The sequence below is a fragment of the Pan paniscus genome, chromosome 20, assembly GCF_029289425.2.
Source record: "Pan paniscus chromosome 20, NHGRI_mPanPan1-v2.0_pri, whole genome shotgun sequence".
Classification (NCBI taxonomy): Eukaryota; Metazoa; Chordata; class Mammalia; order Primates; family Hominidae; genus Pan; species Pan paniscus.
The window spans coordinates 11680155-11703352 of NC_073269.2; positions in this window are offsets into that span (position 1 = coordinate 11680155).

Consider the following 23198-nt stretch of genomic DNA (forward strand, 5'->3'; position numbering starts at 1 on the left):
CTCCATGAACTTGCTAGTTACAGCCATACAAATCTGTGTAGTTATGCTAATAATTAAATCCTATACTCTGATACAATTAATTACTTTAACCCCTCCCACAAAATGCGAATACTTTAGAACACTTTTAATTCTCTTTTTAGCTGTTTCTGACTTTTGTATTACCATTCTCATGCACATTATTTCTACACATATTTTACTCTCCAGGAGACATTTCTAGTATTGCTTCATAAAGCAATATGCACTAATATTTACCTACAGATTATCTTGTGCATTCATCTTTATTCCTTTCTGCATTTCTAGCATTCAATCTGGGATTATATCCCTGTGGACTTGAGAATTCATTCTAGTATTATTTTTCTAATTCAATGCTGCTAACAACTAATTGTTTTCCTTTACACTTTTATTTAGGCATCTTTATTTGGGGGCAATATTGCTGTGAGGTACGGGTGTCTGGTTTGACACATTTCTTTCAGCATATTAGAAATGGTGCCCCACTGATGTCTATCTCATTTTACCTGTGTTGAGATGTCAGCTGTCAGGCTTTTCCTTGCTTCTTTGGTTTCCACATTCTCTAAATTCTTTCTCGTTGTGGTTGGTTTGTAGGCCACAGTGTAGCTCATTATTGCTTCCCGTGTATTTCCTTTGCCTAGAGGGTGTGGAGTCAATTGCATCTGTGGGTTGATGTCTTTCATTGGTTTGGAAGGTGCATATGTCTCCTTCACTTCTGATATCCATTCTTGTCCAAGTTCTCTCTACTCTTCTTTTAATCACATCCCACTTGTCTCTGAATTTTCCAATGTTGTTCATGCTTTGGTGGGAATATTTGCTCTTGAACCATGTTCCACTTTGCTAATCTACCTTTTTTCTAGGTTCAGTCTCATTTTAATTTTCCTTCTTTCCTTCCATCCTTCCTTCCTTTCTTTCTTTCTCTTTCTTTATTTCTTTCTTTTCTCTCTTTTCTTTGGAGATGGGGTCTCACTCTGTCACCCAGGCTGGAGAGCAGTGGCGGGATCTCAGCTCACTGCAACCTCTGCCTCCTGGGTTCAATGATTCTCCTGCTTCAGCTTCCCAAGTAGCTGGGACTATAGGCACATGCCACCACACCCAGCTTATTTTTGTATTTTTTGTGGAGACGGGGTTTCACCATGTTGGCCAAGGTGGTCTCGAACTACTGACCTCAAGTGATTCACCTGCCTTGGCCTCTCAAAGTGCTAGGATTACAGGCGTGAGCCACCGTGCCTGGCCTAATTTCTTATACTCTTAGTTTCAGTTCTAAGTATAAAACACAGTAAATAGCTTTAATTAAAAACTAGGTAGAAGAACAGCTTCACAGTCAATGAGGAGACAATCTTCCTTCTTGATACAATGAAACTCTAAATAGAAAGGAGCAAATTCAAATTTGAACCATATTAAGATACATTAAGAGCAACTATTCATTCAAATACATCAGTAAGAGAGAAAGCGTGGAAAACCGGAGTGGGGGAAGAGGTTTTGATTCTGTACCCCCAGGAAAGTACATCAAGCCAGAGTATATATAAAAAAAAATTTTAATATTTAAAAAAAAAGAATAATGTCAAACAAACAGAAAAATAATGAAAACACACTTGAAACTGGGTGAAAAACTTGAATGGACCCTACACAAAAGAATATAAACAAGTGACCGTAAAAAATTATTATTATTATTATTATTATTATCATTAATTTTCAGGTGGAGTCTTGTTCCGTCACCCAGGCTGGAGTGCAGTGGCACGATCTTGGCTCAGCGCAACTCTGCCTTCTGGGTTCAAGCGATTCTCCTGCCTCAGCCTCCTGAGTAGGTGGGATTACAGGCTCCCACCACCACGTCCAGCTAATTTTTGTATTTTAAGTAGACACAGGGTTTTACCATGTTGCCCAGGCTGGTCTTGAACGCCTGACCTCAAGTGATCCACCCGCCTTGGCCTCCCAAATTGCTGAGATTACAGGCACGAGCTACCGCGCCCGGCCTAAATGACCAGCAAAATTTGAGCAAATGTTTAACCCTTTTAGCTTCAGGGAAATGCTAAAAAAATAAAAATTACAATAAGATACTATTATATAGATATCAACTTAGCTAAAGAGAAAAACACAGAAACACCAAGTGCTGACTAGATTATGGAGGGACCAGTCTTTCCTGTAAGGATAGTGGGAGTTTAAATTGGAATAACCACTTTGGAAAACTATATGCAAACATCTATTAAAGCTGTATAGGGCCAGGCATGGTGGTTTATGCCTGTAATCCCAGCATTTTGGGAAGCAGAGGTGGGAGGATCCCTTGAGCTCAGTAGTCTAGAACCAACTTGGACAACATAGGAAGACCTTATCTCTACAAAAAATGAAAAATAAGCATTGTCAGGCATGGCGATGCCTGCCTGTAGTCCCATCTACTTAGGAGGCTGAAGTGGGAGGATCACTTGAGCCCAGGAGATCAAGGCTGTAGTGAGTTGTGATTGAGCTACTGCACTCCAGCCTGGGTGACAGAGCAAGACCCTGTCTCAAAAACAAAAGCTGTAGGCTGGGCACAGTGGCTTACGCCTGTAATCCCAGCACTTCAGGAGGCTGAAGCACACGGATTACTTGAGGTCAGGAGTTTGAGACCAGCCTGGCCAACATGGTGAAACCTCCTCTCTATTGAAAATACAAAAAAATTAGCCAGGCATGGTGGCGTACGCCTGTAGTCTCAGCTACTCGGGAGGCTGATGCAGGAGAATTGCTTGAACCCAGAGGTGGAGGTTGCGGTGAGACAAGATTGCGCCACTGCACTCCAGCCTGGGTGAGAGTGAGACTGTCGCAAAAGAACAAACAGGCGGTGGCTCAAGCTTGTAATCCCAGCACTTTGGGAGGCCGAGGCAGGCAGATCACCTGAGATCAGGAATTCAAGACCAGCCAGGCAAACATGGTGAAACACCATCTCCACAAAAATACAAAAATTAGCTAGGCCTGATGGTGGATGCCTGTAATCCCAGCTAGTTGGGAGGCTGAGGCGGGAGAATCGCTTGAACCTGGGAGGCGAGGGTTGCAGTGAGCTGAGATCGCGCCACTACACTCCAGCCTGGGCAACAGATCGATACTCCGTCTCAAACAAACCCCAAAAGCCGTATAAACGTCTACCCTCTTCCCTTGCACACAGCATTTATCTCAACATTGTACATGCGTGCCCACCAATTTCATGTTCTGAGGGGCACAGAACCTGCAGTCATAATAGCTCTTGTCAGAAACCAGCCAATGAACAGCAGGAGAATGAATAAATACTGGGGCATCTGCACCCATCGGATCTTCTCACAGCAATCAGAGCTCACAAATGACAACCGGCACAACCTTAAGCCTTGATCTCTCAAAGCTGAGGTTAATCCAAACCCAAGACAGTGCATACCATGTGGTTCCCTACACGTGAAACAAAAACCAGCCAAACTAATCCTAGGTGCTGTTACAACAGAGGGTGCCTTCGTGGGAGGCAGGATGAGGTGGCGGGAAAAGGCACCTGGGGATGAATCCGCTATTCTATTCATTGATTTCAGTGCTGGGCATGAGTGCGTTCAGTTTGTGAAAGTTCATGAAGATGTACGTGTCTGATTTTTTGCACTTTGCTCTATGTAAGTTCTATGCCAATAACAATTGAGGAAAAGAGACTGAGATATAAACTTCCACTTATGGCCAATCTGTAGCAAACTTCCATCCCATAAAAGCAACCTCAGGAATACCGCCTTGTATACTGGGAATTTGCCGAAAGAGTAGATTTCAGCTACTCTTTCTACACACACGTACACAAAGGTAATTACATCAGGAGACAGATATGTTCCTTTGCTTCATTGTAGTAATCATTTCGCTACATATACGTGCATCAAAACATCATGTATGCCTTAAATACATACAATTAAAAACAACACAGGCCGGGCGTAGTGGCTCATGCCTGTAATCCCAGCACTTTGGGAGGCCAAGGCAGGTGGATAACGAGGTCAGGAGATCAAGACCATCCTGGGTAACACGGTGAAACCCTGTCTCTACTAAAAATACAAAAAATAGCGGGTATGGTGGTGGGCACCTGTAGTCCCAGCTACTTGGGAGGCGGAGGCAGGAGAATGGCATGAACCTGGGAGGTGGAGCTTGCAGTGAGCTGAGATAGCGCCCCTGCACTCCAGCCTGAGTCACAGAGCGAGACGCTGTCTCAAAACAAAACAATACAAAACAAAAAAACAAAAAAAAACCCCCACACACCTGGGTGCAGTGGCTCGCGCCTCTAATCGCAGCACTTTGACAGGCCGAGAAAGGTGAATTGGTTGAGGCCAGGAGTTCGAGGCCAGCCTGGCCAACATGATGAAACCCTGTTTCTACTAAAAATGCAAAAATTAGCCAGGCATGGTGGTGGGCACCTGTAATCTCAGCTACTTGGGAGGCTGAGGTACATGAATCCCTTGAACCTGGGAGGTGGAGGTTGCAGTGATCTGAGATCACGCCACTGCACTCCAGCCGGGGCGAGAGTGAGAATTTGTCTCAAAACAAACAAACACCCAACACCTGATAGATAAACAGATAAAAAAATACAATTTCTGCAGCCTTGGTCTCTGCAGTGACTACTCAGTTTTTTCTTATGATTTTTCACAATCTTTTCCTTGCGTAAATCCTCCTGGTTTGATTTTTGGGGATGCAGAGAAATACTGGCTATTTTGCCAATTTGGACCTGGGACTAGGAAGTTTAAGACACAATTAGGGCCGGGTGCGGTGGCTCACGCCTGTAATCCCAGCACTTTGGGAGGCCAAAGCAGGAGGATCATGAAGTCAGGAGCTGAGACCGTCCTGGCTCACACTGTGAAACCCCGTCTCTACTAAAAAATACAAAAAAAATTAGCTGGGCGTGATGGTGGGGGCCTGTAGTTCCAGCTACTCGGGAGGCTGAGGCAGGAGAATGGCGTGAACCCAGGAGACAGAACTTGCAGTGAGCTGAGATCGCGCCACTGCACTCCAGCCTGGGCGACAGAGTGAGACTCCGTCTCAAATTTAAAAAAAAAAAAAAGACACAATTAGCTTACAGATTTAATCATGTAGGGCAATTTCAAGGTACTGATGTCTCCCTCAGCACCTCAGCAAACTCCATTATACGGATGCAAATGATCCTGCCTGGGATCCAGACACCAGTCCTTTTAAATTTTACTGTGAAATTCAAATGAGCTGCAAAATCTGAGACCCCCTGAAATGACAGAAATGTCCTCTTCTTGACTTAGAAATGAAGGACTTAGAGTTCTTTTTTTTTTTTTTTTTTTTTTTTTTGAGTTAGAATCTGCCTCTGTCACCCAGGCTGGAGTGCAGTGGTGTGATCTCAGCTCACTGCAAATTCCGCCTCCCGGATTCAAGCAATTCTCCTGCCTCAGCCTCTCGAGTCACTGTTATTACAGGTGCCCACCACCAAGCCTAGCTAACTTTTGTATTTTTTTTTTTTTTTGGAAACAGAGTCTTGCTCTGTCGTGCAGGCTGGAGTGCACTGGTGCGATCTCGGCTCACTGCAACCTCTGCCCCCCCGGGTTCAAGCAATTATGCTGCCTCAGCCTCCTGAGTAGCTGGGATTACAGGCACCCGCCACCACGCCCAGCGAATTTTTGTATTTTTAGTAGAGATGAGGTTTCACCATGTTGGCCAGGCTGGTCTTAAACTCCTGACCTCAAGTGATCCAACCACCACGGCCTCCTAAAGTGCTAGGATTACAGGCGTGAGCCACCACACCCGGCCTAATTTTTGTGTTTTTAGTAGAGATGGGGTTTCACCAAGTTGGCCAGGCTGGTCACAAACTCCTGACCTCAAACGATCTGTCCGCCTCGGCCTCCCAAAGTGCTGGGATAACAGGTGTAAACCACCCTGCCCTGGCAGGACTTGGAGTTCTTCAAAATAATAATAACAATAAATTCTGTTTGGGAGGCTGAGGTGGGCAGATCACTTGAGGTCAGGACAAGACCAGCCTGGCCAACATGATGAAACCCTGACTCTACCAAGAATACAAAAATTAGCTGGGCGTGGCTGGGCGCGGTGGCTCATGCCTGTAATCCCAGCACTTTGGGAGGCTGAGGCAGGTGGATCACCTGAGGTCGGGAGTTTGAGACCAGCCTGGCCGACATGGTGATACCTCGTCTCTACTAAAAAAAATACAAACAATAGCCGGATGTGGTGGCAGGCGCCTGTAATCCCAGCTACTTGGAACTTGGAAGGCTGAGGCAGGAGAATTGCTTGAACCTGGGAGGTGGAGGTTGCAGTGAGCCGAGATCATGTCATTGCACTCCAGCCTGGGCAACAGAGCAAGACTCCATCTCAAAACAAACAAACAAACAAAAAAAACCCAATTAATTAAAATCATGGTAAACAGAAACTGAGATGTACAGTGACATGTAAAGGTCTCCTTCCTCATCCCATAAAACCCAATTTCTCACCACAAAACCATCCACTCCTTACACCTGTTGCCTTTCAAATACTTTTATTAAAGAACTGGTGGGGAAGGGAAAAGTGTGACAATTCAGAGTAGGAATGAGGATGGGCATTAAAAGAAAGGGACCGAAAGCCCAGGACTGCGCTTCATCTACATGTCAGCATTTCTGCCTGCCTGGCCAGCCTGTCTGCCTGCAAGGCCTTGGCCAGTCTCTCCCTGGCTTTCTTCATCCTCCTGGCCTGTCTCCGGATAACTGCAGGAGTCACCAATTGGCCAGAGAGGGGCGGTGGGAGCTGACAACACATTCCTGGGGTTGGCCCCCCTGCCACAGCTGGAAACTGCCCAGGGGTGGGCTCAAGCGGGCTGTGGACACGCTCAGCACCAGCTCTGTCCAGAGATTCACTGGCCGTCCCCGCTGCAAGGATACTTAAGACGCTCTCCAAATGCAGTGGACTTGAACCTTCTCCTTGGCTGCTGCAGGGCTGCAGGGCCTGCAGTCTCCGGTAGGCGCAGAGTTGCTGCGGCTTCTCCAGGTGCTCATCCCCTTTTCTGCGTCTGACCTGGTTGTCAGGATGAGACCTGATCCTCGTCACCGGCCTCTGGAAGATGCAGCTGGTGAGTCTCATGGGGAGAGCAGACCTCGCAGCTCGTCTCCGATGGGCCTTGGCCATGTGGATTTCTCGTTTCTTCTGTAAAGCCCAGGGCATCATGTTTCTTTTGAGCTTCCCCTTTCAAAAGAAAAGAAAATGTGAAATTTCAACCAAATGGAGACAGGAGAAGATCAGCTGTGGGGGGCTTCTCTCAGCTCAGTGGAATCTTCCCACCAGCCTCTCTTTCTGGGGAAATGTGTCTCAAATGGCAGTGTACATCCTCAGGGTTTGCTAAAGTCAGATATGTGGACCTGAAGCCAAGTAAGTCTGGGGTGGACCCTAGAGTCTGCATTTCTCCGTGTGACCCTGATGCTGCTGGCAGGAGCTCCAGGTATTGACACTGGGTCCTGGGACCTCATCGGGCTGATGCGAGTCCAGGACTAAATGCTCAAGGTCATGACCCAGGGTCAGTTCCAGACCTTGTCCCTCCTCATCCTCCTCAGAGGTCACCCCTCTCTTCTCTTCCCTGCCACTGTCAGCTACACAGATGCTGGTGCCTCCTAACCCATCCCCAACAGGACACCGGGATCCCAGACTTCCCTGTTCACCAAGACCTCACGCTTCTCTGTATCTCTTTCTGCTGTGCTTCAGGACACAACATCATTTTCATAGCTCCTTGACTCTCTGGTTTCCAAAGAAATCGTGCACTCGCCACCTTAAATACTCACTGCCACACCCAGATCCCACCTTCACCTGAACACCTCCTGCTCATGAAGAAAAACCTCAGAAACACCATGTTTGCCTTCTGTTTCTAAGAAGCTCAATTAACTAGAGTTCTACCATGAGAGAATCTTTTGATGACATACTGAGAAAGATGATCAAGCGCCTCCTAAGATTTGACGTCCTTTCTTGCTCTAACTCAATTGGAAGACTCTAGTCTCATAAAGCTGTTTCCCCCACAAACCTCATCAGTGCACTTTCCATTTTAAAGCCTTCGTTTCTGTCCTTCTCATTTCATTTTTTGTTGTCCTGGCATAAAGATTAATACTACCCCTTACAGTACCCCTGGCATAAAGATTAATACTGACCCAAGATGTTCCCCTTTGGAGGGAAAATTATTTAGTCCCCTTAGTTACAGGGCACTTATGATGTGCCAAGCTGTGCAGTAGAACCCCTGATCCAGAAGTAAACTTCATAAATCACCACTCTGTTGATTTGCATCTTGGTGAGAGGAAGACATAATAAACGCACTAAAAACAAATTTCTGGTGGAATATCAGATATAAGTAAGTTCCATGATGAAGAAGAAGGGAGTGACAGAGAGGGACGGAAGGAGGAGAAACAGAGAAACAGAAAAGAAATTCACTACAATGAATTGTGACAGTGAGTTTAGGGAATAAGCAACTCATCATGAAATTTTACCAGAGAACTAATTTTTTTTGTTTTTTGTTTTTTTAAAAAAACAGACCAAGCAATTTCTGGTTCAGGAGCTTTCCAGAGAGGGAGACAATTTGAAGACTGCAAGGCCAAATAATACTTCTTCCCTTTCCTAGTGATGTTGGATTTTTAAAAAAAAAATCAAAACTATTATCCCCATACAGTTTCATGGGCAAAAATGAGAATACTATGAACATTATTCAACAAATATTAACACCCGAGGTATAACTTTCCACAACATCCAGTTTTAAGAACAACCCACTGCTAACTGTAAAGCTGTCTTACAGAAAGAAAAAGGACACATATGGACATTCCTGTAATCAATAAAAATCCCGTACTCACCAGAACAGGTGGGCTCGGAAAAGAGGTGAACGCAGGCACTCCCATAGCCGTAGAGTTTCTCTTGCTGACCCCACTCTTGAGATGCAGACAACCCTTGGCTTGCCGGAAAATGCAGTGACTTCTGCATCTGGTTCCCCTTTTTATAGAGAAAGCGAGTGATAATGCAATCAGTGGATAATCCACAGGGAACACCCTGTCTCCACCCATTGGATTTGAGGCATTTCTAAATCTGCATACAGAAACCAATGTGGTGTTACCTACACAGAGTGTGAGTAGAGAAAGAATTTAATACGTGTGTGTGTGTGTGGCGGGGTGGTATTTACAGTTACTATCAGCATTTTAGATATGTTTCCCTTTTTCTCCCAGTTTTCCAAACATCTTTGAATACTTTCTATAGAAATAGGAATGGAATTGTCTATGTACATCAATGTTCACGTAATATTTGATTTAATAACAAAAACTAAAGACCATTTAAATGTTCTTTAAGAAAAGAAAGCCCAAAACTTTTATTCACAATCCTATAGAATATATCACACAGTTGTTGCAAAGAAATTACTACTTTGGCCGGGAGAGGTGGCTTACGCCTATAATCCCAGCACTTTGGGAGACCAAGGCAGGTAGATCACCTGAGGTCAAGAGTTCGAGACCAGCCTGGCCAACATGGTGAAACCCCATTTCTACTAAAAATACAAAACTTACCCTGGTGTGGTGGCATGCACCTGTAATCCCAGCTACTCAGGAGGCTGAGGCAGGATAATCGCTTGAACCTGGGAGGCAGAGGTTGCGGTGAGCGGAGATCGCACCACTGCAGCTCAGCATGGGCGACAGAGTGAGACTCCATCTCAAAAAAAAAAAAAAAAGAAAGTTCTATTTTGTGCATTTACATTTAATATAATTACCAGTAAATTTGAAATTGTTTCAATCATCTCATTTTTCCTAGGTTTTGACTTAACTGACTCACGTTCCTTTTGCCTTTACTTGACTGACTTTGAATCAAATATGTTTATTATTTTATTGTTATCTCCATGAACTTGCTAGTTACAGCCATACAGATCTGTGTAGTTATGCTAATAATTAAATCCTATACTCTGATACAATTAATTACTTTAACCCCTCCCACAAAATGCGAATACGTTAGAACACTTTTAATTCTCTTTTTAGCTGTTTCTGACTTTTGTATTACCATTCTCATGCATATTATTTCTACACATATTTTACTCTCCAGGAGACATTTCTAGTATTGCTTCATAAAGCAATATGTACTAATATTTACCTACAGACTATCTTGTGCATTCATCTTTATTCCTTTCTGCATTTCTAGCATTCAATCTGGGATTATTTCCCTGTGGACTTGAGAATTCATTCTAGTATTTTTTTTCTAATTCAATGCTGCTAACAACTAATTGTTTTCCTTTACACTTTTATTTAGGCATCTTTATTTGGGGGCAATATTGCTGTGAGGTACGGGTGTCTGGTTTGACAAATTTCTTTCAGCATATTAGAAATGGTGCCCCACTGATGTCTATCTCATTTTACCTGTGTTGAGATGTCAGCTGTCAGGCTTTTCCTTGCTTCTTTGGTTTCCACATTCTCTAAACTCTTTCTCGTTGTGGTTGGTTTGTAGGCCACAGTGTAGCTCATTATTGCTTCCTGTGTATTTCCTTTGCCTAGAGGGTGTGGAGTCAATTGCATCTGTGGGTTGATGTCTTTCATTGGTTTGGAAGGTGCATATGTCTCCTTCACTTCTGATATCCATTCTTGTCCAAGTTCTCTCTACTCTTCTTTTAATCACATCCCACTTGTCTCTGAATTTTCCAATGTTGTTCATGCTTTGGTGGGAATATTTGCTCTTGAACCTTGTTCCACTTTGCTAATCTACCTTTTTTCTAGGTTCAGTCTCATTTTAATTTTCCTTCTTTCCTTCCTTCCTTCCTTCCTTCCTTTCTTTCTTTCTCTTTCTTTATTTCTTTCTTTTCTCTCTTTTCTTTGGAGATGGGGTCTCACTCTGTCACCCAGGCTGGAGAGCAGTGGCAGGATCTCAGCTCACTGCAACCTCTGCCTCCTGGGTTCAATGATTCTCCTGCTTCAGCCTCCCAAGTAGCTGGGACTATAGGCACATGCCACCACACCCAGCTTATTTTTGTATTTTTTGTGGAGACGGGGTTTCACCATGTTGGCCAGGGTGGTCTCGAACTACTGACCTCAAGTGATGCACCTGCCTTGGCCTCTCAAAGTGCTAGGATTACAGGCGTGAGCCACCGTGCCTGGCCTAATTTCTTATACTCTTAGTTTCAGTTCTAAGTATAAAACACAGTAAATAGCTTTAATTAAAAACTAGGTAGAAGAACAGCTTCACAGTCAATGAGGAGACAATCTTCCTTCTTGATACAATGAAACTCTAAATAGAAAGGAGCAAATTCAAATTTGAACCATATTAAGATACATTAAGAGCAACTATTCATTCAAATACATCAGTAAGAGAGAAAGCGTGGAAAACCGGAGTGGGGGAAGAGGTTTTGATTCTGTACCCCCAGGAAAGTACATCAAGCCAGAGTATATATAAAAAAATTTTAATATTTAAAAAAAAAGAATAATGTCAAACAAACAGAAAAATAATGAAAACACACTTGAAACTGGGTGAAAAACTTGAATGGACCCTACACAAAAGAATATAAACAAGTGACCGTAAAAAATTATTATTATTATTATTATTATCATTAATTTTCAGGTGGAGTCTTGTTCTGTCACCCAGGCTGGAGTGCAGTGGCACGATCTTGGCTCAGCGCAACTCTGCCTTCTGGGTTCAAGCGATTCTCCTGCCTCAGCCTCCTGAGTAGGTGGGATTACAGGCTCCCACCACCACGTCCAGCTAATTTTTGTATTTTAAGTAGACACAGGGTTTTACCATGTTGCCTAGGCTGGTCTTGAACGCCTGACCTCAAGTGATCCACCCGCCTTGGCCTCCCAAATTGCTGAGATTACAGGCATGAGCTACCGCGCCCGGCCTAAATGACCAGCAAAATTTGAGCAAATGTTTAACCCTTTTAGCTTCAGGGAAATGCTAAAAAAATAAAAATTACAATAAGATACTATTATATAGATATCAACTTAGCTAAAGGGAAAAACACAGAAACACCAAGTGCTGACTAGATTATGGAGGGACCAGTCTTTCCTGTAAGGATAGTGGGAGTTTAAATTGGAATAACCACTTTGGAAAACTATATGCAAACATCTATTAAAGCTGTATAGGGCCAGGCATGGTGGTTTATGCCTGTAATCCCAGCATTTTGGGAAGCAGAGGTGGGAGGATCGCTTGAGCTCAGTAGTCTAGAACCAACTTGGACAACATAGGAAGACCTTATCTCTACAAAAAATGAAAAATAAGCATTGTGAGGCATGGCGATGCCTGCCTGTAGTCCCATCTACTTAGGAGGCTGAAGTGGGAGGACCACTTGAGCCCAGGAGATCAAGGCTGTAGTGAGTTGTGATTGAGCTACTGCACTCCAGCCTGGGTGACAGAGCAAGACCCTGTCTCAAAAACAAAAGCTGCAGGCTGGGCACGGTGGCTTACGCCTGTAATCCCAGCACTTCAGGAGGCTGAAGCGCACGGATTACTTGAGGTCAGGAGTTTGAGACCAGCCTGGCCAACATGGTGAAACCTCCTCTCTATTGAAAATACAAAAAAATTAGCCAGGCATGGTGGCGTACGCCTGTAGTCTCAGCTACTCGGGAGGCTGATGCAGGAGAATTGCTTGAACCCAGAGGTGGAGGTTGCGGTGAGACAAGATTGCGCCAGTGCACTCCAGCCTGGGTGAGAGAGAGACTGTCGCAAAAGAACAAACAGGCGGTGGCTCAAGCTTGTAATCCCAGCACTTTGGGAGGCCGAGGCAGGCAGATCACCTGAGATCAGGAATTCAAGACCAGCCAGGCAAACATGGTGAAACACCATCTCCACAAAAATACAAAAATTAGCTAGGCCTGATGGTGGATGCCTGTAATCCCAGCTAGTTGGGAGGCTGAGGCGGGAGAATCGCTTGAACCTGGGAGGCGAGGGTTGCAGTGAGCCGAGATCGTGCCACTACACTCCAGCCTGGGCAACAGATCGATACTCCGTCTCAAACAAACCCCAAAAGCCGTATAAACGTCTACCCTCTTCCCTTGCACACAGCATTTATCTCAACATTGTACATGCGTGCCCACCAATTTCATGTTCTGAGGGGCACAGAACCTGCAGTCATAATAGCTCTTGTCAGAAACCAGCCAATGAACAGCAGGAGAATGAATAAATACTGGGGCATCTGCACCCATCGGATCTTCTCACAGCAATCAGAGCTCACAAATGACAACCGGCACAACCTTAAGCCTCGATCTCTCAAAGCTGAGGTTAATCCAAACCCAAGACAGTGCATACCATGTGGTTCCCTACACGTGAAACAAAAACCAGCCAAACTAATCCTAGGTGCTGTTACAACAGAGGGTGCCTTCGTGGGAGGCAGGATGAGGTGGCGGGAAAAGGCACCTGGGGATGAATCCGCTATTCTATTCATTGATTTCAGTGCTGGGCATGAGTGCGTTCAGTTTGTGAAAGTTCATGAAGATGTACGTGTCTGATTTTTTGCACTTTGCTCTATGTAAGTTCTATGCCAATAACAATTGAGGAAAAGAGACTGAGATATAAACTTCCACTTATGGCCAATCTGTAGCAAACTTCCATCCCATAAAAGCAACCTCAGGAATACCGCCTTGTATACTGGGAATTTGCCGAAAGAGTAGATTTCAGCTACTCTTTCTACACACACGTACACAAAGGTAATTACATCAGGAGACAGATATGTTCCTTTGCTTCATTGTAGTAATCATTTCGCTACATATACGTGCATCAAAACATCATGTATGCCTTAAATACATACAATTAAAAACAACACAGGCCGGGCGTAGTGGCTCATGCCTGTAATCCCAGCACTTTGGGAGGCCAAGGCAGGTGGATAACGAGGTCAGGAGATCAAGACCATCCTGGGTAACACGGTGAAACCCTGTCTCTACTAAAAATACAAAAAATAGCGGGTATGGTGGTGGGCACCTGTAGTCCCAGCTACTTGGGAGGCGGAGGCAGGAGAATGGCATGAACCTGGGAGGTGGAGCTTGCAGTGAGCTGAGATAGCGCCCCTGCACTCCAGCCTGAGTGACAGAGCGAGACTCTGTCTCAAAACAAAACAATACAAAACAAAAAAACAAAAAAAACCCCCACACACCTGGGTGCAGTGGCTCGCGCCTCTAACCGCAGCACGTTGACAGGCCGAGAAAGGTGAATTGGTTGAGGCCAGGAGTTCGAGGCCAGCCTGGCCAACATGATGAAACCCTGTTTCTACTAAAAATGCAAAAATTAGCCAGGCATGGTGGTGGGCACCTGTAATCTCAGCTACTTGGGAGGCTGAGGTACATGAATCCCTTGAACCTGGGAGGTGGAGGTTGCAGTGATCTGAGATCACGCCACTGCACTCCAGCCGGGGCGAGAGTGAGAATTTGTCTCAAAACAAACACCCAACACCTGATAGATAAACAGATAAAAAAATACAATTTCTGCAGCCTTGGTCTCTGCAGTGACTACTCAGTTTTTTCTTATGATTTTTCACAATCTTTTCCTTGCGTAAATCCTCCTGGTTTGATTTTTGGGGATGCAGAGAAATACTGGCTATTTTGCCAATTTGGACCTGGGACTAGGAAGTTTAAGACACAATTAGGGCCGGGTGCGGTGGCTCACGCCTGTAATCCCAGCATTTTGGGAGGCCAAAGCAGGAGGATCATGAGGTCAGGAGCTGAGACCGTCCTGGCTCACACTGTGAAACCCCGTCTCTACTAAAAAATACAAAAAAAATTAGCTGGGCGTGATGGTGGGGGCCTGTAGTTCCAGCTACTCGGGAGGCTGAGGCAGGAGAATGGCGTGAACCCAGGAGACAGAACTTGCAGTGAGCTGAGATCGCGCCACTGCACTCCAGCCTGGGCGACAGAGTGAGACTCCGTCTCAAATTAAAAAAAAAAAAAAAAAAAAAGACACAATTAGCTTACAGATTTAATCATGTAGGGCAATTTCAAGGTACTGATGTCTCCCTCAGCACCTCAGCAAACTCCATTATACGGATGCAAATGATCCTGCCTGGGATCCAGACGCCAGTCCTTTTAAATTTTACTGTGAAATTCAAATGAGCTGCAAAATCTGAGACCCCTGAAATGACAGAAATGTCCTCTTCTTGACTTAGAAATGAAGGACTTAGAGTTCTTTTTTTTTTTTTTTTGAGGTACAATCTGGCTCTGTCACCCAGGCTGGAGTGCAGTGGTGTGATCTCAGCTCACTGCAAATTCCGCCTCCCGGATTCAAGCAATTCTCCTGCCTCAGCATCTCGAGTCACTGTTATTACAGGTGCCCACCACCAAGCCTAGCTAACTTTTGTATTTTTTTTTTTTTCGAAACAGAGTCTTGCTCTGTCGTGCAGGCTGGAGTGCACTGGTGCGATCTCGGCTCACTGCAACCTCTGCCCCCCCGGGTTCAAGCAATTATCCTGCCTCAGCCTCCTGAGTAGCTGGGATTACAGGCACCCGCCACCACGCCCAGCGAATTTTTGTATTTTTAGTAGAGATGAGGTTTCACCATGTTGGCCAGGCTGGTCTTAAACTTCTGACCTCAAGTGATCCAACCACCACGGCCTCCTAAAGTGCTAGGATTACAGGCATGAGCCACCACACCCGGCCTAATTTTTGTGTTTTTAGTAGAGATGGGGTTTCACCAAGTTGGCCAGGCTGGTCACAAACTCCTGACCTCAAACGATCTGTCCGCCTCGGCCTCCCAAAGTGCTGGGATAACAGGTGTAAACCACCCTGCCCTGGCAGGACTTGGAGTTCTTCAAAATAATAATAACAATAAATTCTGTTTGGGAGGCTGAGGTGGGCAGATCACTTGAGGTCAGGACAAGACCAGCCTGGCCAACATGATGAAACCCTGACTCTACCAAGAATACAAAAATTAGCTGGGCGTGGCTGGGCGCGGTGGCTCATGCCTGTAATCCCAGCACTTTGGGAGGCTGAGGCAGGTGGATCACCTGAGGTCGGGAGTTTGAGACCAGCCTGGCCGACATGGTGATACCTCGTCTCTACTAAAAAAAATACAAACAATAGCCGGATGTGGTGGCAGGCGCCTGTAATCCCAGCTACTTGGAACTTGGAAGGCTGAGGCAGGAGAATTGCTTGAACCTGGGAGGTGGAGGTTGCAGTGAGCCGAGATCATGTCATTGCACTCCAGCCTGGGCAACAGAGCAAGACTCCGTCTCAAAACAAACAAACAAACAAAAAAAAACCCAATTAATTAAAATCATGGTAAACAGAAACTGAGATGTACAGTGACATGTAAAGGTCTCCTTCCTCATCCCATAAAACCCAATTTCTTACCACAAAACCATCCACTCCTTACACCTGTTGTCTTTCAAATACTTTTATTAAAGAACTGGGGGGGAAGGGAAAAGTGTGACAATTCAGAGTAGGAATGAGGATGGGCATTATAAGAAAGGGACCGAAAGCCCAGGACTGCGCTTAATCTACATGTCAGCATTTCTGCCTGCCTGGCCAGCCTGTCTGCCTGCAAGGCCTTGGCCAGTCTCTCCCTGGCTTTCTTCACCCTCCTGGCCTGTCTCCGGATATCTGCAGGAGTCACCAATTGGCCAGAGAGGGGCGGTGGGAGCTGACAACCCATTCCTGGGGTTGGCCCCCCTGCCACAGCTGGAAACTGCCCAGGGGTGGGCTCAAGCGGGCTGTGGACACGCTCAGCACCAGCTCTGTCCAGAGATTCACTGGCCGTCCCCGCTGCAAGGATACTTAAGACGCTCTCCAAATGCAGTGGACTTGAACCTTCTCCTTGGCTGCTGCAGGGCTGCAGGGCCTGCAGTCTCCGGTAGGCGCAGAGTTGCTGCGGCTTCTCCAGGTGCTCATCCCCTTTTCTGCGTCTGACCTGGTTGTCAGGATGAGACCTGATCCTCGTCACCGGCCTCTGGAAGATGCAGCTGGTGAGTCTCATGGGGAGAGCAGACCTCGCAGCTCGTCTCCGATGGGCCTTGGCCATGTGGATTTCTCGTTTCTTCTGTAAAGCCCAGGGCATCATGTTTCTTTTGAGCTTCCCCTTTCAAAAGAAAAGAAAATGTGAAATTTCAACCAAATGGAGACAGGAGAAGATCAGCTGTGGGGGGCTTCTCTCAGCTCAGTGGAATCTTCCCACCAGCCTCTCTTTCTGGGGAAATGTGTCTCAAATGGCAGTGTACATCCTCAGGGTTTGCTAAAGTCAGATATGTGGACCTGAAGCCAAGCAAGTCTGGGGTGGACCCTAGAGTCTGCATTTCTCCGTGTGACCCTGATGCTGCTGGCAGGAGCTCCAGGTATTGACACTGGGTCCTGGGACCTCATCGGGCTGATGCGAGTCCAGGACTAAATGCTCAAGGTCATGACCCAGGGTCAGTTCCAGACCTTGTCCCTCCTCATCCTCCTCAGAGGACACCCCTCTCTTCTCTTCCCTGCCACTGTCAGCTACACAGATGCTGGTGCCTCCTAACCCATCCCCAACAGGACACCGGGATCCCAGACTTCCCTGTTCACCAAGACCTCACGCTTCTCTGTATCTCTTTCTGCTGTGCTTCAGGACACAACATCATTTTCATAGCTCCTTGACTCTCTGGTTTCCAAAGAAATCGTGCACTCGCCACCTTAAATACTCACTGCCACACCCAGATCCCACCTTCACCTGAACACCTCCTGCTCATGAAGAAAAACCTCAGAAACACCATGTTTGCCTTCTGTTTCTAAGAAGCTCAATTAACTAGAGTTCTACCATGAGAGAATCTTTTGATGACATACTGAGAAAGATGATCAAGCGCCTCCTAAGATTTGACGTCCTTTCTTGCTCTAACTCAATTGGAAGACTCTAGTCTCATAAAGCTGTTTCCCCCACAAACCTCATCAGTGCACTTTCCATTTTAAAGCCTTTGTTTCTGTCCTTCTCATTTCATTTTTTGTTGTCCTGGCATAAAGATTAATACTACCCCTTACAGTACCCCTGGCATAAAGATTAATACTGACCCAAGATGTTCCCCTTTGGAGGGAAAATTACTTAGTCCCCTTAGTTACAGGGCACTTATGATGTGCCAAGCTGTGCAGTAGAACCCCTGATCCAGAAGTAAACTTCATAAATCACCACTCTGTTGATTTACATCTTGGTGAGAAGGAAGACATAATAAATGCACTAAAAACAAATTTCTGGTGGAATATCAGATATAAGTAAGTTCCATGATGAAGAAGAAGGGAGTGACAGAGAGGGACGGAAGGAGGAGAAACAGAGAAAGAGAAAAGAAATTCACTACAATGAATCGTGACAGTGAGTTTAGGGAATAAGCAACTCATCATGAAATTTTACCAGAGAACTAATTTTTTTTGTTTTTTGTTTTTTTAAAAAAACGGACCAAGCAATTTCTGGTTCAGGAGCTTTCCAGAGAGGGAGACAATTTGAAGACTGCAAGGCCAAATAATACTTCTTCCCTTTCCTAGTGATGTTGGATTTTTAAAAAAAAAAATCAAAACTATTATCCCCATACAGTTTCATAGGCAAAAATGAGAATACTATGAACATTATTCAACAAATATTAACACCCGAGGTATAACTTTCCACAACATCCAGTTTTAAGAACAACCCACTGCTAACTGTAAAGCTGTCTTACAGAAAGAAAAAGGACACATATGGACATTCCTGTAATCAATAAAAATCCCGTACTCACCAGAACAGGTGGGCTCGGAAAAGAGGTGAACGCAGGCACTCCCATAGCCGTAGAGTTTCTCTTGCTGACCCCACTCTTGAGATGCAGACAACCCTTGGCTTGCCGGAAAATGCAGTGACTTCTGCATCTGGTTCCCCTTTTTATAGAGAAAGCGAGTGATAATGCAATCAGTGGATAATCCACAGGGAACACCCTGTCTCCACCCATTGGATTTGAGGCATTTCTAAATCTGTATACAGAAACCAATGTGGTGTTACCTACACAGAGTGTGAGTAGAGAAAGAATTTAATACGTGTGTGTGTGTGTGGCGGGGTGGTATTTACAGTTACTATCAGCATTTTAGATATGTTTCCCTTTTTCTCCCAGTTTTCCAAACATCTTTGAATACTTTCTATAGAAATAGGAATGGAATTGTCTATGTACATCAATGTTCACGTAATATTTGATTTAATAACAAAAACTAAAGACCATTTAAATGTTCTTTAAGAAAAGAAAGCCCAAAACTTTTATTCACAATCCTATAGAATATATCACACAGTTGTTGCAAAGAAATTACTACTTTGGCCGGGAGAGGTGGCTTACGCCTATAATCCCAGCACTTTGGGAGACCAAGGCAGGTAGATCACCTGAGGTCAAGATGTCGAGACCAGCCTGGCCCACATGGTGAAACCCCATTTCTACTAAAAATACAAAACTTACCCTGGTGTGGTGGCATGCACCTGTAATCCCAGCTACTCGGGAGGCTGAGGCAGGAGAATCGCTTCAACCTGGGAGGGAGAGGTTGCGGTGAGCCGAGATCGCACCACTGCAGCTCAGCATGGGCGACAGAGTGAGACTCCATCTCAAAAAAAAAAAAAAAGTTCTATTTTGTGCGTTTACATTTAATATAATTACCAGTAAATATGAAATTGTTTCAATCATCTCATTTTTCCTAGGTTTTGACTTAACTGATTCACGTTCCTTTTGCCTTTACTTGACTGACTTTGAATCAAATATGTTTATTATTTTATTGTTATCTCCATGAACTTGCTAGTTACAGCCATACAAATCTGTGTAGTTATGCTAATAATTAAATCCTATACTCTGATACAATTAATTACTTTAACCCCTCCCACAAAATGCGAATACGTTAGAACACTTTTAATTCTCTTTTTAGCTGTTTCTGACTTTTGTATTACCATTCTCATGCATATTAATTCTACACATATTTTACTCTCCAGGAGACATTTCTAGTATTGCTTCATAAAGCAATATGCACTAATATTTACCTACAGATTATCTTGTGCATTCATCTTTGTTCCTTTCTGCATTTCTAGCATTCAATCTGGGATTACTTCCCTGTGGACTTGAGAATTCATTCTAGTATTTTTTTTTCTAATTCAATGCTGCTGACAACTAATTGTTTTCCTTTACACTTTTATTTAGGCATCTTTATTTGGGGGCAATATTGCTGTGAGGTACGGGTGTCTGGTTTGACAAATTTCTTTCAGCATATTAGAAATGGTGCCCCACTGATGTCTATCTCATTTTACCTGTGTTGAGATGTCAGCTGTCAGGCTTTTCCTTGCTTCTTTGGTTTCCACATTCTCTAAACTCTTTCTCGTTGTGATTGGTTTATAGGCCACAGTGTACCTCATTATTGCTTCCTGTGTATTTCCTTTGCCTGGAGGGTGTGGAGTCAATTGCATCTGTGGGTTGATGTCTTTCATTGGTTTGGAAGGTGCATATGTCTCCTTCACTTCTGATATCCATTCTTGTCCAAGTTCTCTCTACTCTTCTTTTAATCACATCCCACTTGTCTCTGAATTTTCCAATGTTGTTCATGCTTTGGTGGGAATATTTGCTCTTGAACCTTGTTCCACTTTGCTAATCTACCTTTTTTCTAGGTTCAGTCTCATTTTAATTTTCCTTCCTTCCTTCCTTCCTTCCTTCCTTTCTTCCTTTCTTTGGAGATGGGGTCTCACGCTGTCACCCAGGCTGGAGAGCAGTGGCATGATCTCAGCTCACTGCAACCTCTGCCTCCCGGGTTCAATGATTATCCTGCTTCAGCCTCCCAAGTAGCTGGGACTACAGGCACATACCACCACACCCAGCTTATTTTTGTATTTTTTGTGGAGACGGGGTTTCACCATGTTGGCCAGGGTGGTCTCGAACTACTGACCTCAAGTGATTCACCTGCCTTGGCCTCTCAAAGTGCTAGGATTACAGGCGTGAGCCACCGTGCCTGGCCTAATTTCTTATACTCTTAGTTTCAGTTCTAAGTATAAAACACAGTAAATAGCTTTAATTAAAAACTAGGTAGAAGAACAGCTTCACAGTCAATGAGGAGACAATCTTCCTTCTTGATACAATGAAACTCTAAATAGAAAGGAGCAAATTCAAATTTGAATCATATTAAGATACATTAAGAGTAACTATTCATTCAAATGCATCAGTAAGAGAGAAAGCGTGGAAAACCGGAGTGGGGGAAGAGGTGTTGATTCTGTACCCCCAGGAAAGTACATCAAGCCAGAGTGTATATAAAAAAAAATTTTAATATTAAAAAAAAAAGGAATAATGTCAAACAAACAGAGAAAAATAATGAAAACACCCTTGAAACTGGGTGAAAAACTTGAATGGATCCTACACAAAAGAATATAAACAAGTGACCGTAAAAAATTATTATTATTATTATTATTAATTTTCAGGTGGAGTCTTGTTCTGTCAACCAGGCTGGAGTGCAGTGGTATGATCTTGGCTCACCGCAACTCTGCCTTCTGGGTTCAAGTGATTCTCCTGCCTCAGCCTCCTGACTAGGTGGGATTACAGGCTCCCACCACCACATCCAGGTAATTTTTGTATTTTCAGTAGAAACAGGGTTTTACCGTGTTGCCCAGGCTGGTCTTGAACTCCTGACCTCAAGTGATCCACCTGCCTTGGCCTCCCAATTTGCTGAGATTACAGGCATGAGCTACTGCGCCCGGCCTAAATGACCAGCAAAATTTGAGCAAATATTTAACCCTTTTAGCTTTAGGGAAATGCTAAAAAAACAAAAATTACAATGAGATACAATTATATAGATATCAACTTAGCTAAAGGGAAAAACGCAGAAACACCAAGTGCTGACTAGATTATGGAGGGACCAGTCTTTCCTGTAAGGATAGTGGGAGTTTAAATTGGAATAACCGCTTTGGAAAACTATATGCAAACATCTATTAAAGCTGTATAGGGCCAGGCATGGTGGTTTATGCCTGTAATCCCAGCATTTTGGGAAGCAGAGTGGGAGGATCGCTTGAGCTCAGTAGTCTAGAACCAACTTGGACAACATAGGAAGACCTTATCTCTACAAAAAATAAAAAATAAGCATCGTCAGGCATGGTGATGCCTGCCTGTAGTCCCATCTACTTAGGAGGCTGAAGTGGGAGGATCACTTGAGCCCAGGAGATCAAGGCTTTGGTGATTGAGCTACTGCACTCCAGCCTGGGTGACAGAGCAAGACCCTGTCTCAAAAACAAAAGCTGTAGGCTGGGCACAGTGGCTTACGCCTGTAATCCCAGCACTTCAGGAGGCTGAAGCGCACGGATTACTTGAGGTCAGGAGTTTGAGACCAGCCTGGCCAACATGGTGAAACCTCCTCTCTATTGAAAATACAAAAAAATTAGCCAGGCATGGTGGCGTATGCCTGTAGTCTCAGCTACTCGGGAGGCTGATGCAGGAGAATTGCTTGAACCCAGAGGTGGAGGTTGCGGTGAGACAAGATTGCGCCAGTGCACTCCAGCCTGGGTGAGAGAGAGACTGTCTCAAAAGAACAAACAGGCGGTGGCTCAAGCTTGTAATCCCAGCACTTTGGGAGGCCGAGGCAGGCAGATCACCTGAGATCAGGAATTCAAGACCAGCCAGGCAAACATGGTGAAACACCATCTCCACAAAAATACAAAAATTAGCTAGGCCTGATGGTGGATGCCTGTAATCCCGGCTAGTTGGGAGGCTGAGGCGGGAGAATCGCTTGAACCTGGGAGGCGAGGGTTGCAGTGAGCCGAGATCGTGCCACTACACTCCAGCCTGGGCAACAGATCGATATTCCGTCTCAAACAAACCTCAAAAGCTGTATATACGTCTACCCTCTTCCCTTGCACACAGCATTTATCTCAACATTGTACATGCGTGCCCACCAATTTCATGTTCTGTGGGGCACAGAACCTGCAGTCATAATAGCTCTTGTCAGAAACCAGCCAATGAACAGCAGGAGAATGAATAAATACTGGGGCATCTGCACCCATTGGATCTTCTCACAGCAATCAGAGCTCACAAATGACAACTGGCACAACCTTAAGCCTTGATCTCTCAAAGCTGAGGTTAATCCAAACCCAAGACTGTGCATACCATGTGGTTCCCTACACGTGAAACAAAAACCAGCCAAACTAATCGTAGGTGCTGCTACAACAGAGGGTGCCTTTGTGGGAGGCAGGATGGGGTGGCAGGAAAAGGCACCTGGGGATGAATCTGCTATTCTATTCATTGATTTCAGTGCTGGGCATGAGTGGGTTCAGTTTGTGAAAGTTCATGAAGATGTACGTGTCTGATTTTTTGCACTTTGCTCTATGTAAGTTCTATGCCA